Genomic DNA, 18,998 nt, shown 5'->3' on the forward strand with positions numbered 1-18,998 from the left:
ATACTCCTTACAACTGGAGTTAGCCCCCAAATATAACGCTCAACCCTCTTCGACTCTGGGGTGACCAACCATGGTACCAATCGCGACAACTCATTAAACCGGTTAGTATAACCCAAATGGTCTGCCCCCTGCATCTCCAGGTTCCACAATTCATTTTCTAATTTTTGCAATTCGTTTTTCGGGCAGAAATGTTCCAGTACAAGAGCCTTGAGCTCTGTCCAGGTCATGCGGTTTGTCGCCGTCTGACCCCGGGTCTGCTCTATCGTGTTCCACCATGTCAAGGCATGGTCCGTGAATGTGCAGGTAGCATACTTAACAACACAATCCTCGGGGCAGTTGCTGATATTCACAACGGATTCTATTTTCTCCATCCACTTAACCAACCCATTTGGTCCTTCAGACCCGCTAAACTCTAGAGGTTTGCACAACATAAAGTCTTTGATCGAACATCCCCTGGATGAACGAATCGGTTCAGTACGGTTCGTCTCTACCGTAGGTATAGGGCCATTACTGTCTGTAACGACCACCCTAGGCGGTGCGTCATTACTCGGAATCGTGTTATCATTCTGTGGAGGATTAACATTTTGTTCCCCGTCATTATTGGTGGCCGTTTGATTGCTCGGAGGGGCTAGATTGGTCGAATTGTTAATACTGGCGGCGATGCGCGATACTATATCCGGTATCGCCGCCTCTAACTGTTGAGCAATCAAACGGCTCACGTCCACTTCCGACAATTGGGCTGAACGTTTTGGTGCCATTCTACACAACATCAAGAAAATATATATAATTAATACAAGTTCCAATCATAAAACACAACAAACATTCCATTCATTAATAAACATTAGTACATTTTACATCCATATCAGTTCACATACGTTTCCTGTCATCATTACATAAGTTAAGTTTTCCTACATAGGGCCTATGTCGGCATCATTTCGACATAACCCACAATGGGTCAGTGCTTGAATGATACCCAAAAGTATCTATAACGATATACCCCAAAAGAGACCCTCCTAAGGGCCAGTGGTTGTATTATAACTACCCAAGATTCACTCTATGTTAGCATCACCACTAACTGCTTACATAGAGTATCAAAAAGCGGCCCCTGTCTACTCCCGTCCTAACACAACTAAACACGGTGGTATACCAAACCCACCAACACCGCCACCAACACCACCATCACAGCCAGCATAACCCGGATCCGCGTCTCCATCCGGCCGGTCATCCACTGGGAGTATGAGCACTCCCTCTTCAGCTGCGAAATCGCATACTGGTGGTCCAGTATGCAGTCCCCTAGGTACATCCGCCTCTGTACCCCCACCGTCAAGGCGGCGGAGTGCTCATTCACCTGTTCGGTGAGCACTCGTAGCCACGCCGCCGCGTCCCTCTCCTGCCTGGGGAGACCCCACACAGGTGGAGTCACAGGCTCGGGCTGGGAGCGGGAGGACTCGCCCCTGCGGGTAGCAGGTCTGGGTGGGGGCGAGGTAGGTGGGACCTGTGGAACACTGATCCGCGCCGTGAGGCGGGGTCCGAATCCGGGAGGGATAGGGACGACCTGTGGTGCGGGTGGGGTAGGAGATCTAGCAATCCTGGCAGGGGAGGACTGGCTAGAGCTCCTAACACTAGCCTCGCTAGGCTCAGAGCTGGATGATACGGGGAGGCTCCTAGAGTTCCCGGAGCTGACTTCCTCCGGGTCCTCCTCCATCGATACACTAGGTGTTCTTGACATTCTAACCTGCACACAAGTTAACAAACATATAGTTCTTTCCATAGTGTAAATCGTAATCAAATTAATATACACCTACTTATACAACTTGACCACACACAATATTATCATATAGTTGCACATATGTTGCCAATTTTACCTATTAAAGTCCCCCGTGACTTCCCCTGAATTCCCTCGTGCGGACAAGTCTGTTATTATGTTCCGGACCATAATAACTCACTTGTCCATCCTAGTTCATCCAGACCTCGTCACAATAAATTATTAGTTGATATTCAGATCCTATAACACTTGAGCTACTGGTTATATTTTAGGTATCTTTTAAAGACATCCTAATTCTTTATAACCAATGGCTCTGATACCAAGTTCTTTAACACCCCGTAACCGCAGCAGAAACGTACACGGGATGCAACAGACACATCTGATATCAACAGCATTGCTTATAAAGAAAACACCACTACATTAATTTAAACGAATTACATTGTTCCGAGTTTCGTTACCATCTAGGTGTTATCACATAAGTTTTACCGATAGTACATTAACATATTTAATGCAAAATATAGATCCTTAATCTCCCACAAAATAGCACACATCATCAAGCACGTATCACTCATTCCAATTTGGGTGTACCTAGAAAGCATGTAAAGAAAACGGGTCAACTACGAATAGTTGGTGAGTTTCACTAATTTAAGTAAACCATGACAAATCATTTTAATAATCATAAATTAATGATGTAATTATGCTGAGCCTACGAGTGAAAACTCTGTTAACCCAGAAACACATTTAATAACCTCTGGGACACTGTTAACCCAGAAACACATTTAATAACCTCTGGGGACACTGTTAACCCAGAAATACATTTAATAACCTCTGGGGACACTGTTAACCCAGAAATACATTTAATAGCCTCTGGGGACACTGTTAACCCAGAAATACATTTAATAACCTCTGGGGACACTGTTAACCCAGAACACTGTTTCGGGCCTTAATATTAGCAACTCAGACAATTACCATCTTAATACATTACCGTACGATTCCCGTACAATAAACATTATATAAATACATTCATTTCCATGCGATCGGCATGTACTTAAACACTTTGATAAAAACATGCTTTCCGCCCCGGGAAAATATTTAAAACAGTTCAATAAAAATGGGCTCGTGAAACTCACCTTTTTGGTGAGCAGAGATGTAATACTGGCACGGCTACCTGTCCGGATCTGTAATACGATCCCTAAGTCGTTACTACACAATTTCTATTAATATAACTTAAATTCGTGTTAACCGGTACGTCCGGGGACACTGTTAACCCAGTACCGTACACGATCCGGGGACAATGTTAACCCCGATACACTTCTCAGGACTTAGATTGTGATATCACTTAGAGTTTTTTAGTCAAAACTACCATTAGTTTGTTTTCTCGTTTTGCGTGCCTAGCACGGTTATTCGTATTTATGTTTTCAAAAATGAGTTTGGCCACATACGGCCCGAAAATAGTTGTTATTGATATTTTAATTAAAGTGGTGAAATTAGAGCTCGGTTTAGACACCCCGTTTGGCCGCGGGGCCCGTTTCCGTCTTTAATATACCGGAAACGACTAAATCGGGTAAAATTACCCAAATCATCCGAATTACTTTCGGATGATTTATTTTTACTTGATTTACTCAGTTTCATGAAAATAGTCTATTTTTAGGGTTTTTATACACCAGTCAGCTCGCTTAGGCGAACCTTGCCGGTTTACGCGTTTTAAGCTTTAAAAGTTTGTTTCTATGTTCTGTTTAGCACAAATAATTATCCGTTTAGTCTCGGATCTTGAAATTTTGCACAAATCAGTTTTTGACAGTAAGGAATTTTATAAAAATATTTCAAGAATTAATTTTTATATTTAACATTTATTTATCTATTTTTAAACGTCATTTAAACACCAAATATGTCGAAAATACCAAACGACCTTAGAAAAATCCCAAATTTTCTGGGATGACTCCTGCCATCCATATAGTTCCCAGTAATTTTTACAGAACCAAAAACTCATTTTTCATGCCATTTTCACCAAAACCGAGCTAGAACACCCTAGAACTCGTTTTACCGAAAAGCCTACTTAGACTTCTCCAATGGACCTGAAATTTTGTGTGTGACTTTTATATGTTATAAAAAGCTTATCTAAATTTTCCAGAATTTTTCATGATGTTTAGCTATTTTCACCATTTTTAGCCAAAACCGAGCATTAAATTCACTAAATATTCATCCTTTATCCAAAAATTACCAAAATTTCACAGATCTCATATTTTCAAGTGTAGATCATCTCTGTGAAATTTCGTGACTCAACTCTAAGTCTACCACAATCTGTCCAAATCTTATCGTACGAAAAACCGAACTACCTTGTGTTTCTAGCTTTAGATCGCAAAGATCTTGCTTTCTAGCCTTTGCTAGCAACTAGCTACAACATCTACAAGCACAATAACACCACACCAAGCAAGTTATACCCACAATCAAGCCATTTCTTTCATGGTTTCGGTTAAGACATCAAAACAAAGATTTTAACCGTAAAAATTCGTTTTTGACTCTTTTAACTCCTTTCTTGGACCAAGATCCCTTGTATAACTTGTATACATCACTTGATCATGCAAGAATCGGTTTCATCTCGGGTTTTCACCCATTTTTCACTTGAAACCTCATTTTCTCATGATTTTGGAATTAAAAAGCATGATCACACCATAATAACATGTTTATACCTTGTGGATATTGTTAAAAATCAAAGGTTTTGGTTGAATGTGTAAAGGGTTGAGAGGATTTGGAGAGTTGGAATGTAGAAAAAAGAAAATGAAGTGTGTGTGTGTGTGTACCCATGGACCGATCGGTCCATGTATGTGTGGGGGGGCCCACATCTCCAACCATGGCCACACATTTGGATTGTGTAATCCGGATAATGTTGTGGATAATCTGGTTCAGTTCGTTTTTCGGTTAAACACTTAATTCGGCTTAAAACGAGGCTAAAACGGTCGTTTTTCGGCTTAAAAATAAAATTTATATAAAACCGATTTAAAATCTTTAAAAACTTAAACCATGACATTTATTGACTCAACACATCATATTGTCGGTCATTGTGCATCTTTTTCGGCTTGATCGATCGTCTCTTGCTTGGTTTGATGTTAAAGGTTTCGTTTAACGTACCGACGTACTAATAAATCGAAATCCTTTTTCTGTGCTATAATTCACTCATCCCGAAGCCTTAATACTTCGTAAACCTTACTAAACATCATATATTTCATCTATGACGTAATCCCCGATTCGTTCGGGTTTCAATAACCGTTCATCGGTTAATCGTAATTCCAATACGACTAACTGTACATTCGAGTATAATTCATACTGGGAATCTTATATACTCGTACAGACACATTATAATTCATATATTTAGTATTAAATAACACATAAATGGTATATTCCGGCTAGGGTATACCTGAATTTGCTGGAATCGTTACAATAATGATGTCGGTAAGCCTGATGTTATATGAAACTGAATAATGGCTAACACGACGGACATATGATCATACTAGACTGAGAATATGTTGGACCTCTCTGACATGTATCAAGTAAAACATATAAGCATATAACAGGTTAGGTATAAATCGTTAAACACACAAGACTAACAGATGCAAGTTGAGTATTAAATAATAGGTAAATAGATAAAGTACGCATATGTTCCCAAAAGATTTAAAATAAGTAAAAAGGGGAGTGATTACTCACCTTAGCGATTAAGCAAGAGATAATGATTAAATTAGAAACCGGTAAGTCAAGCTTTTCGGGATTTACCGACAAGAATCCTATTTACAATAATTGAGGAACTAAATATGGATAGAATAACAAAGCTAACACTAGATAAAGGTTTGGGATTCGATGATCGGGTACATTCTAACGCAAGTTTAATATTATATAGATTTATTATAATTTTTTTACTTTAATTAACAAAGGTTTATCATAAATAATATTATTTTAGTTATACAAGATTACATAAAAATACTTAAGTAAGTATTTATAAGACTTTGGATAAATTATATAATAGATTTGTTTTAAATAAATATTTTAAACTAAAAATATGTTTTGTATATTTATGTTCATTTTTTTTCACTAAAGATATATATATTTAAATAAATATCGTAAATGATAAATAATAATGATATTTATATACAATATGAACTTTTATAAAAACTTAAACTATATTTCTAATATATTAATTAACATGATCATGTTAAATATATATTTTAAATAAAATCTCGTTTTATATATTAAAACTTTTATCAATTTAAAAGAAAACTAACATATATGATCTTTGACCAAGGTTGGGAAAAATTAATCGACTAAATGTCGGTTTTAATAGAATAACGTTTTCAATATTAACTATATGATTTATAAAAACATTTTGATCATTTAACAACTATAAAAACAATATAAAAAAAAAAATAAAAGAACAACTGCCATGGCCGGGACTCGAACCCGCGCCATGGCTGGCTCAAGGTATTAACGCACACACCCAGTCAACTGAGCCAGGTGTGCTAGTCATTACGAACCAGAAAATAAAGTTTATAACCAAAAGATTAAAGTAACCCAAACCCTTGATGAACCCTAGAATCCAAATTGATAAAACGACTCAACGTTTGCTTAATTTAAGTTACAGTTATTGAGGAGCAGACAATGACGAGTAGAACCGTATATCTAATTACCTGAATCAACGATTAATTGATGGCTAAAAGGAACAAAACAGGGCTGACAATCGCGCAATACGAACAGGGGATCACGAGGTTGAGATAATACAATTAATTAATGGGTTATGACGGCGAGGTTAAGAGAGTTGTTTCTGCAAGTTTAATCGAATTATAATGATCGTTTCAATGTATAAACATAAATGAGTCAGAGGAGGTTTTGTTAAAATGGAAATAGGTATCACAAAGATCATCAATTCTTAATCAAATTCGTTGGTGAGGTCGTTATAGTATGAATAATATCACCCACAAATCAATTCCAACACTAGAACGAGTATTACGACACAATATATCTAAACTGGTTACGGGTTTGAGGTTTAAACGGTTATATGGGTTTGGGTAAAAGGGTTACGTTAATAATAACCAGAAATTGCAGTTTAGTCCTCGGGAGTTGAAGGTGGAAACATAAATGGGTAAAAAGTTTAAGTTTAGGGTACAAATTGAATACAAGTTAAAGTTGTTCATTATATATTAAATAAATATAATATAAAAGAATTTAAATAAAATAGTAGATACTCAATAGACGCGATATTTTATCGGTAATTTCTCGAACATAAAAGTTGGTCGGCAAACGATAAAATGTTAATTTAAAGATTCGAGTTATTACAGCCCACACAATCGACGATCTTAAAATGTCCAATGTACCTTGGACTTACTTTTCCTCTCATCCTAAAATGAATAATTCCTTTCCAAGGCGAGACCTTGAGCATCACATTGTTACCAACGTTAAACTAGATTGGTCGTCGCCGGTTATCATCATAGGACTTCTGACGATGTTGAGCAGCTTTCATTCTTGCCTTGATCTGATCGAACTCGAAGAAGTTTCTTGCACAACTTCCAAGCTTCCAATCTCTTTCTGACCAATCTCTCCCCAATATATAAGAGTTCTACAACGTCTACCATAAAGTATCTCAAACGGTGGCATACCAATACTCGAATGATAGCTGTTGTTATAAGAGAATTATACAAGATGCAGATGGTCATCCCAACTTCCCCCAAAGTCTAAAACACAAGAACGTAGCATATCCTCAAGCGTCATACTGCCCATCTGTTTGAGGATGATACGCCGTACTGATATTTAATATTGTTCCCGTAGCTTCATGGAATTTCTTCCAGAATCTTGAACTAAAGTGAGTATCTCTATTAGACACAATCGATAACGGCGCTCCATGTCTAGTCACAACCTCTTTTACGAACACATTTGCTAACGTTTCTGACCAGATAGCCTCTCGTACAGGTTAAAAGTGAGCACTTTTAGTCAAACTGTCCACTATCACCCAAATGGTATCATCATGTTTAGCTGTACGTGGTAGCTTAGTTATGAAATCCATGGTGATGTGTTCCTATTTCCATTCAGGTATCTCCAAAGGCTACATCTTCCCATAAGGTTTCTGGTGTTCAGCTTTGACTTGCAAACAACTTTAGCAGTTACTCACATAATCCATTACATCATTTTTCATACCCGGTCACTAATAGTCTCTCTTTAGGTCTTGATACATCTTGGTGGATTATGGATGGATCGAGTATCTTGAATTATGAGCTTTATCTAGGATTCGGCCTCTAAGATCCCCATAGCGCGGAATCCACATGCGGTCAAATCTAGTCTTCACACCATGACTGTTTTCCATTAGCTTGTCTTGCTGTCCGAATATTATTTCCTTTCTCACTAGCCCTTCATTTATAAGCACCTCCGACTGTACTTTGATGATACCTTCAAAGAGATTTGAGTTAATAATTAACTTATACGACTTCACTGTTGCAATGACTTCTTCATTCTTACGGCTTAGTGCGTCGGCAACCACATTAGCCTTACTTGGATAGTATTTGATATCACAATCATAGTCCTTTATCAATTCCAACCATCTCTTCTGTCTCATGTTCAACTCTTTGTGCTCGAAGAAGTACTTCAAACTCTTATGATTGGTGTAAATAGTACACTTAGTACCATATAGGTAATGTCTCCATATCTTGAGAGCATGCACTACTGCTGCTAGCTCTAAGTCATGCGTCAGGTAGGTAGTCTCATGAACCTTCAACTGTCTGGACGCATAAGCTATCACTTTTCCTTGTTGCATTAACATGCAACCTAACCCACGATGTAAGGCATCAGTACAAATAACCAAATCCTCGTCACCATCGGGCAGAGCAAGGATTGAAGCTCGTGTGAGCCTTTTCTTCAATTTCTCAAAAGCCTTCTCCTGAAACTTACCCAAATTGAATACTACAGACTTCTGGGTCATTCCGGTCAACGGTGTGGCTATCTTGGAGAAGCCTCAATGAACCTACTATAATAGCCAGCCAACCCTAAGAAGCCGCGTATATTAGTCGGGTCTTACGGAGTCTTCCAATCCATTATTGCCTCAATCATACCTGGGTCCAGAGTAATCCCTTCAGGGTTGATTACGTGACCTAGAAACTGTACCTCATGCAACCAGAATGCGCATTTTGAAAATTTAGAATAAAGTTTCTCTTCCTTCAAAATCTCCAATACTTCTCTTAGATGCTCAACATGGTCAGACTTGCTCTTAAAATAAATCAATATGTTGTCAATGAAAACGGTAACTGACTTATCTAACATCGGCTGACATACCCTACTCATCATATCCATAAATGCTGCAGGAGAATTCTTTAGACCGAACAACATCACGAGGAATTCATAGTATCAATACCACGTCCGAAACACTGTCTTAGGGATGTCTGGCTCTTTCACCTTCAGCTAATGATAGCCTGATCTAAGGTCTATTCGTGAGAACCAACTCGAACCTCGTAGTTTATCAAACAAATCATCAATCTGTGGCAACAGATATTTGATCTTCACTGTAAGCATGTTCAACTCACGATTGTCTATACACATTCTCATACTTCCATCCTTCTTCTTAACAAACAGCACCGCTGCACCCCACGGGGAAACACTCAGTCTTATAAAACCTTTATCCAAGAGTTCTTGTAGTTGGGATATCAATTCTTTCATCTTAGATGGCGCCAGGCGGTAAGGTGCTTTCGCGACAGGCTGTGCTCCTGGTATTAAGTCTATCCGGAATTCTACCTCTCGCTCCGGTGGCAACCATGGCAGGTCCTCAAGGAACACTTACGAGTAGTCGCGCACAATAGGAACATCTTTCACTTCTTTCATCTCGGCCGTAGCTTTTACAACATACGCTAGGTAGGCACTACACCCTCGCCTTAACAATCCTTCAACTTTTATCATAGAAATAACATTAAGCCCTAAACATTCTTTATAACCATAAACCATCACCGTACCACCTTCCAAGGACTTTAACCTTATCAACATACTCTTACACACTATCTGAGCCTCAAACTCAGATAGCCAATCCATTCCCAAAACCACATCGAACCCTCCTAGGGTCATAACGTACATGGTAACAGGGAGCTCACGTCCCTCTAACTATATTTTAAAATCCTTAACCTTTCTCATTATCCTAACCGAGGTCTCACAAGTGGTTTCTACTTTAAAAGTTCCAGGCACACAACAACATTTCATGTTGGCTAACTTACTAAAAGTCGTAGCTACAAAACTTCTACTAGCATCTGAATCAAAAAATACTGAAGCAACAATACCGTTTAATAGAAACGTACATGTAACAACATCTGGGATCTACTTGGCTCACTCCTGAGTTAACATGTAGGCCCTAATCCTTAGCCTAGCTTGCTCAACATCCTTTCACTCAATTCCTCCAGCTTCAGCACCAGTACAAGCCCTTGCTAAGTGACCTGTCTGCCCGCACTTATAACACGTGGGCTTTGCATGGCAATCCTGAGTAAAATGCCCCATCTTAACACATTTGTAACAAGCGTTCGAACCTAGCCTGCATTCCTCACCATAGGATTTCCCAACCTTATGGCACACATCAGAACCAGTGCCCCACTTGCACTCGCCAGCGTGCATCTTCCCACAAGTCTTACACGACTTTCTCTCCCAAACTTTCTGTCTCTTATCTATAATGTTCCATGATTGGGTACCGGGTCGCTTGGCAGGAACAACCTAGTTCTTCTCATTCTTATCCTCCACCACCACCACATCCTCCACAGTCAGATAATCATAAACCATCTCTGCAAGCTCAACAACATAGTCGAATTTAGCGGGTTTATTAGTCCTGAGTAAATTGCTGACGTTCTGTGGCAGTCCTCTTATGTAGCACTTGATCCTTTTAGCTTCAGTATTAACCATGTCGAGAACCAACCTCGGCATGCGGTTGAACTCAGTCGTATACTCGCGATGTGTCATCTTTCCCGCCTTTAGAATAAAAAACCTTATCTCAGACCTCTCGATTTCAGCATCAGCACAAAAACGTTTCATAACCATCTCCTTGATGTTATCCCAATTCATAGCCTTAATTTCTTCTCGAGTCTTCCTCTGCTCTACCGACTCCCACTAGTACATAGCTTCATCTCTGAACGACTGGGTAGCATAACCCACTGTTTGGTCAGGACGACACTCTCTAATTCGGATAACCTTGTCCATGGAGGTTATCCATTGGAGGGTAGCGATTGCATCCCCCAAACCAGTTAGCTTAGGTATGTCGCAACCTTTGAACTACTTATAGTTATACCCACCTCGGCCTCTCTTTCTCTCATCAACTTTCAAATATCTAACTTCTATCGAATCACCTTCCCCATCATCAGCTTTCTTACTATCATCCTCTGCCCTCTCAGCGGTCCTCACATGGCTTCCAGCAAACTTTTCGGGTTGCAGGTTCTTCACTGCAGCAGATACAGCTTAAGCTATGGCGGCTTGCACCTCAGGATCCAATTGATACCCTTCAGTGTTGCTTTGGCCTCGTGCAGTTGCACTCCTTTCCTCTCTTGTGTTAGTAACTGGTTCCTCAGACGGTATGGGGTTAGTGCGCGGCCTATCGGGACGTCTAGCACGACCTCCCCGGCCAACAACTTTCCGTGCTCCAACCATTTGTATTCTATAAGGAAACACAAACATCATCACTCAAGGAACTATTTAGTACAAGGATAGTAAGGCTAACATGTAATAAAAGTGGGCAACTATGATTAGCTGATCACGTTACTCTCTGTGTCTTATACACTTCCCTTTGTGAGTCCACTTGTGCTGGATTCTATCTTTAACAGTTAGACAATCAAACATTTCACATAACCAAATACTCCTATATCTAGCAATTAAGCTAACTTTTTTACACATCCTTACATTACACATGAAATTAATCATGTACTTTACTTTTACTTAGCTTGCTTGAGCGACACATGGCTTTCTTGAACTGGCATCTTCTTTCTTTTTTTACTTATGTCCTATTCTCTGTTAGAGTCTAAGCATGTAGGATGCTTAATTATCTCGAACTTATGCTTTGATTCCAACTTGTAAGGCCCCATTCCCGGTGCCCTACTTGGTGTTGGATTTACTCATAAACACAGTTCTAATACTCATAAACACAGTTATAAATATCATAGTTAATTAAAAACTTTTCGCGGAATATAAAACTTCAAACACATAATATTCAAAATCTTGTTTTATCATTTTTCAAATTTGTCTTTCAAAATAAAACATAGTTATATAGAACATCATAACATTTTCCTTGAGATGCAAGTTTCTTCGATCCAATGTCATATGTCCGTATCAAGCTAGCTGCCTCAACCTATTCACCTGCGTTCATACTAAAAGTCCGCTATGCTTAGTGCGTTCTAGTTAATCAGGCAACATACAATACATTCACATACTTACATATATATATATATATGTATGTATGTATACATATATATATATATATACACGTATCCGAAGATACATATTCATACTTAGCATGTTACCTTTCTTTCATACATATATGCATACATTTATACATTCATACATACATACATACATTCATACATACATACATACATACATACATACATACATACTTTCATCCAAACATATACGTTTTAAAAAGCATTTCGCCCTATAACCTTCTCAGATATTATTTGGGTATGTTCCCTACATTCGCAGATATTATTAGGGTCTGTTCCCTACATTATCAGATATTATTAGGGTTTGTTCCCTACGTTTGCAGATATTATTAGGGTCTGTTCCCTACATTCGCAGATATTATTAGGGTATGTTCCCTTTTTAAACATACATTCCATCCATCCGATAACCATACATACCTTTCCTTATATAAAAATACTTTCATAAATACTCATTTCATTATGTACTTTCATACATTCTTATCTCATATTAGACATACTACACATTACTCACCCTGACGATACGTGCAATATCCAAAGATCATTCATGCACCTACAAGCATTCATTCATAACATTCATACCATATTATCACATCAATCATCATAACATACACTTACCATTTAAGGTAAGTGTATTAACATTCACATTGAGTATGCACACAGCCCCAAAAACATAACAAGGAAGTGGGGCTAGAAACTCACGTGAACTCAGTTCCTTTCAGAGTTAATGGTAACTCCTTTCTTTAACTGGGCACGGCTAACTGTATAACAATTACACGTATCAATTAACTATTACTACCCACATTGAATTTCTAGTTTAATATAACCCTCAAAGAACGGAGGTCCGGGGGCAGCACCCCTGGCAGCGGAGCCTATGGGCGGTTGCCCATAGTAGGGTCCAAGGGGCAGAGCCCCTGGCTGGGGTCGAGCTGCTAGGTCAGCTTGGAAAACATTCATTTTCATTAGCAGTCCTTTACAAAAATTTCACTAGAATTCTTAAATTGTTATTTTATTCGCTAACTCATTCGTTATAATGAATGGCCTCTAGTTAAGCCTCATTCGTTATCACATTCGTGATGACAAATGGTTTGATCTTAGACGAATGAATTAAGCCATTCGTGATTTCTTTGAGACGAATGAAAAGCTCATTCGTTATAGGAGCAAACGAACGTATCTATAACGAATGGTTCCATTCACTGTCTCCACATGGCGAATGAATGGGTAACGAATTATGAATTCCATTCGCTAATTCTAAAACACGAATGAGTGGTTCATTCGTAATAAGGATACGCGAATGTATCCTATTCGTTATGACTGCAAAACGAATGATTAGTCATTTGTTATTCGTAACGAATAAATACAAGTACTTATCCAATCTTTGAATCATATTGTCAATGTCCAAATCGTCATGAACACCAAACAGTCAACCAATATTAGATTTGCAATTAACCTTCAAATCTTGACGAAATAACACGAATTTGGTATCAATGGATTCGTAAACCCAGCCGCCTACAAACCCTAATCATCCAAACATACAAACATCGTGTTTAATGGTGCATTTGATCGATATAAGTATACGGATCAATGTTTGATCAATTACCCCAATAGATTTTAATGAATTTCAACGGGAATCGTTGTGTTTGATTCATTTTATCATTTATATACTGATTTAGGAACACTAAATGAGCTGAACAAGTTTTCGTTATAGAACGTACCTTAAATGAATCGGTTTCACGAACATGATCTAAGCTTGGTGTATGTCTTTCTCGTCACGACGCTCTAACACCCACAAGCTCGGGTTTTCCTCCGGATCTTGGTAGATAAAGGAGGGTCTTTGTGTGTGTTTTTGAGTGTGTTATGGAGGCTAGATGATAAAAATGAAATTTTAGGGTTTTTAGGGAGGTTTAAGGGGTTTATATACCCTTAAGACCGTGGACCTAACGCCCATCACCATCCCTTATTACATCTTTTAATGTCCAAGCCCACACTCAAATATTTCATTTATCAAAACTAAATAACGACACGTTAATAAATAAACGAAATCTATTTAATTTATCTTTGTCAAAAGTACACTACAACAAAAAGGGCTTTTTAGGACCTTTTGTGTGGGACGCTTGTAAAATAGGGTCCTAAAATATATTTAATAGGACAAATGAGCATTTGGGGTCCTTTTACAATATACGCTATAGAACCGGTGTCCTAAAAAGTTATTTAATAGGATGGATGATTCTTTGGGGCCGTATTATCATATAACTTAATAAGACACTTAAAATGTAAATCCTAATAAAGTAATATATAAGACATGTAGTTGTTGGTGTCCCATTATGTGGTAATGTAATAGGAAACTTTATCACTGAAGGTCTAATTATAACATAACTTGATAGGACACTTTGTAGTTAAGTCATAAATGATCGGTGTTATAGGACCTTTTCTACTCGAAGTCATATAAGATTATAACTTAATAGGACATTTTACTCTATGGTCATATAACTTTAACCTTTATAAGATGCATAATCATTGTGGTGTTATTATAATACACCGTAATAGGACATTTGATATTTTAGTAATAAAACATCTGGTTTATAGGACGCTTATTCGCTAAAGTTTTATTATAACATAACTTAGCAGGACACTTGACACTTGAGTCTTATAACTTTAACCTTCATAGGACGATTAATCATTGTGGTGTTATTATAATACACCGTAATAGGACACTTGATATTGTAGTCATAAAACATATATTTTATAGGACGCTTATTCGCTAGAGTTTTATTATAACATAACTTAATATGACACTTGACACTTGGGTCTTATAATTTTAACCTTTACTTGACGTTTAGAGCTATATCTTTAACATCTCGAATTTCGTGGAATTAAAATATATTTTTAAATAAGTTTAAAATCTCTAAAATAAGTTTTACTGGGGAAACATTATTTTTATTAAATTCTATGATAAGTTATTGTTAAGATTTAGGGATAAGAAATTGATAAAACAAAGTCATGGAATAAAAGGTTTTTAAACATATCATAGTCTTTTGGACTAAAAGTATTATATTGAGTAGTATATGGGGGTTTCTGTAACTTTTAGTAAATAAAACAAAAGGAGGGTCTAAAGGGGAAAATGGCAACACAGAAGAACGTGAAGAGTGGAAGGGGAGAAAGGAGACGAAATCAAGACTCTAGTTTTGTTACTGCATGTGAAATCCGTTGATTTAGAAGTGTTATCCAAGATTTAGTTATCAAGTAAGTGTTTGTTTTATCTTCTAAAAACCTTCATTAATGGAGATCTTGGTGGTTTTGATGAATCAACCCTAATTGGGTAAATTACGCATATTAGAAGGTGGATTACATGTTTGATGCACTAATCTAGTTTCATTGATGATTTGATCATCTCAATTGAGGGTTTTGAGTTAGGATTCACGTTCAAGAAATAGGGATTTTTGATTAATTTCGGTATATTATAATTTAGTGTATTTAGTATTGGTTTAGATTGTGAACAAGAATTTCCCCTCATGAAATGATAAACACTAATGAAATGGTTGTTACTATGAATGTTTGGAACTGATTAAAATGGTGTTATAAATCCATGAAGGAATTAAAATGGTGAGTTATTGTTTATGCCCACAAGGTGTTCGATGAAATGCATAAAACAAGGACTTAGTGGAAAACTGATTGAATTGCAAAGAATTATACGACTCGATAAAATGAGGATAAACTAGTGGGCATAAACTTGTGATAAATCTATTTGGTGATTCGGATTACTATGTTTTATGAACTATAAAGCATGAGTTTTTATTAATTGGGTGGTAACGGGTCAAACGGGTTGGGATAACCACCCAATTAGTAGGATGAATAATGAAAATGAGCGGGAACAAATAAGATGAAACGGACTAATAATACTTAGGTATTAAAGGGGTCGAATGACCATTATGTGTTCTAATGCTTTGCAAGTTTAACTTGGTAAGTAGGAATGACGTGGAATGGAAGACAACATGTCAAATGGATGGAATGGAAGCAACACTCCTACGGACGAAGGTTACTGCGCTTTTCGAAATAGTATGTAGTGCTAAATTGTAACTACTGTTGTTTAGTGTTAACGTTTACATGCAAATTCTTATGGTTGATAATTGAGATTGACTGAAACATTTACAAAAAGGGAGGTTTAATACGGATTATTTAGTATGGTTTGAATGAACATTAATGTGTTATTTAGATGGTGTTTTGGTGGTTTAACCTACAAAGAAAGACTACAAAATGATAACGGGTCGAGTAACCCAAGAGCAGAAAAATCCAGCTTGCTTCCAGATTTTGATTGGTATAAGAAATTCCATAGTAAATTAACCGTAACTCAGTTTGAAGCATATTATATGTTGGCGGAAAGCTCTACGAGTCTAATTTACTCAGAATTTTTGTTTGAAGCAAAATACCCATTGTATGTGGGGGGAAACAGTAAATTACTACAGCTGCGCAAAGCTGTTTAAAACAGAAACTTAACGGTATTTACCAACATCATAAGAAATTAACCGAGAACCCATTAGGTGTGGTTTTATGTGGCTGTTAACCTGAAGGGGGTCTACTTTGCTGTTTGTAAATTTTATATACATATATAGAGTTTAGATATGGCTCATTTTGGCTAAGAGATAACTTTCCGCATGAAATCTTTATAAAGTAAACTAGTGTTTAAAGGTGATTATTGTGTTGTGTCTATGTTTTTATATATGAGTTGAAATGATGGATGTCTTAGCATGGTGTAGTATGGTAAAATAGAGAGTCATAGAAGTTAAGACCCGTATGCGCGAATGCATGTGTTTCATGGCATGGTGCTTGCGATTGAATATTACTTGTGTTGTTAAGCGTATGTGATCTAATCGAGTATGTTTATCATACACTAATGGTATTCTTTTTGAAGTATTTGTGACCTCTAAACCCAGGTCTAGTAGAGAAAAATGGGTCGAAAACACTTGGTTAAAAGATGAAAAGTTTTAGGACGTGTAGGTATTGGTGCAAGCTACGTGGGGGTGTTAATAGAGGTGGACAACAAAACCGGTTCCTGGAACCGGTTCGGTGGAACCGAACCGGTTCCTACCCGTTTTTCGTAGGAACCGGTTCGGTTCCGTTTCAACCCGACGATCCGGGACCGGTTTGACATTTTTGGAGGTGGACCGGGTAGGAACCGGAACCGAACCGGAACCGGTTCTGGAACCGGTTCGACCGGAACCGGTTCGGAACCGGTTCTAGCCGTTGGAGTAGTTCTAGCCGTTGGGAAACGGTTTTATGGCCGTTTTTTGACCGTTGGGGTCAAAAATGGCCGTTTTTTGGCTCCCCAAACACCCCACTACTAGTATAAATAGGTATTTGGTGTAATGGGTTCATCACAACACTCAAAACGCAAACCCGAACGCAAAAAAATACAAAAAAACGCTATTACAACGTTCTGAGTTCTCTAATCTCTTGTTTTCTCTTCTTCTATATTCATATTTGTTGTTATGGCTGCCTCACAATCATCGGTTGGTCAAGGTTCCACCGCCGGACCAAGTTTCGTTCGTATTGTACCTCATAATCGTAATCAAGAGATTTGGTGCAATTGGGATTTGGTTGAATTGAGTGACCATTCATTGAAGGCTCGGTGCAAGTTTTGTGGGATTTATTTAAACCCACTTTCGAATTCAAATTTAAAGAAACACATCGAAAGACCGTATTGCAGGGCGTTGAAACAGAACGTCGAGTCGCAACAAACGCAAATGGATAGTGAAGGCGGAATATTTACATACCAAATTGATCGAGTTCAAGATCGTATGGCGAAGTTTGTGATTCAAGAAGCTTTGCCGTTTAGCCACTTCGACAACCCTCGCTTAACCGCCATGATTCGAGATACGCTTCAACCACAATACACTCACGTAAGTCGTCATACTCTTAAACGTTATTGTTTAAAATTGTGGAAGAAGGCCAAAGAGGTACTAATTGCATATTTTGAAAATATAAATACGGGAATAAACTTAACTAGTGATGTTTGGTCGGCTCCACATGGTCTACCCGAATCTTATCTTTGTGTCACCGCTCATTGGGTAGACCCGTCATCGTGGGAAATGATGAAACGCACCATTGCTTTCGAACTCTTTGAGTATCCACATACGGGAGATAATTTGTTTGAAATTTTAGATTATGTTATAAAAACTTATAAACTAGAAATAAAATATTTTCAATTGCATTTGATAACGCGTCGAATAATACATCGGCGATTGATAAATTAAAATTAAAATATACGCCGATTTGCAATGGTGTATTTTTTCACTCAAGGTGTGTTGCACATATCATTAATTTAATCGTGCAAGATGGACTTGCTTCGGATGAGGTTACATCGGTTATAAACGATTTTAGAGTAATGCTACATGAAGTTTTTAAGAAAACTAAAAAAAGACAAATGGATTATAGAAAATTTTGTAAAGATACGGGAAGAAAAGCTTTGGGAGCTAATTGGGATGTACCTCATCGATGGAATTCCACTTGCATAATGTTACAAAGTGCTTTGAAACAAAGAGAAACTTTACAAATGTTTCATTTTAGTCTTGCCGAGAATGATTTGGCAATCCCCTTTTCAAATGAGAAATGGGAAATTATCAATGACTTATCGACTTTTCTTGAAGTTTTTAAAACATCAACTACGAAACTATCGGGAACGTATTATCCGACAAGTCCCTTGGTTCTTTCGGAGTTATTTTTAATCGTTAACAATCTTAAAGAATTTGAAAATAAAAGTCCAATGTTTTCAAACATCATATTACCAATGAAGTTTAAATTAAAAAAATACT

Source organism: Bidens hawaiensis, unplaced genomic scaffold (assembly GCF_021521415.1).
Source record: "Bidens hawaiensis isolate Kalapana, Puna unplaced genomic scaffold, B.hawaiensis_p1.1 tig00000326_1, whole genome shotgun sequence".
NCBI classification, from domain to species: domain Eukaryota; kingdom Viridiplantae; phylum Streptophyta; class Magnoliopsida; order Asterales; family Asteraceae; genus Bidens; species Bidens hawaiensis.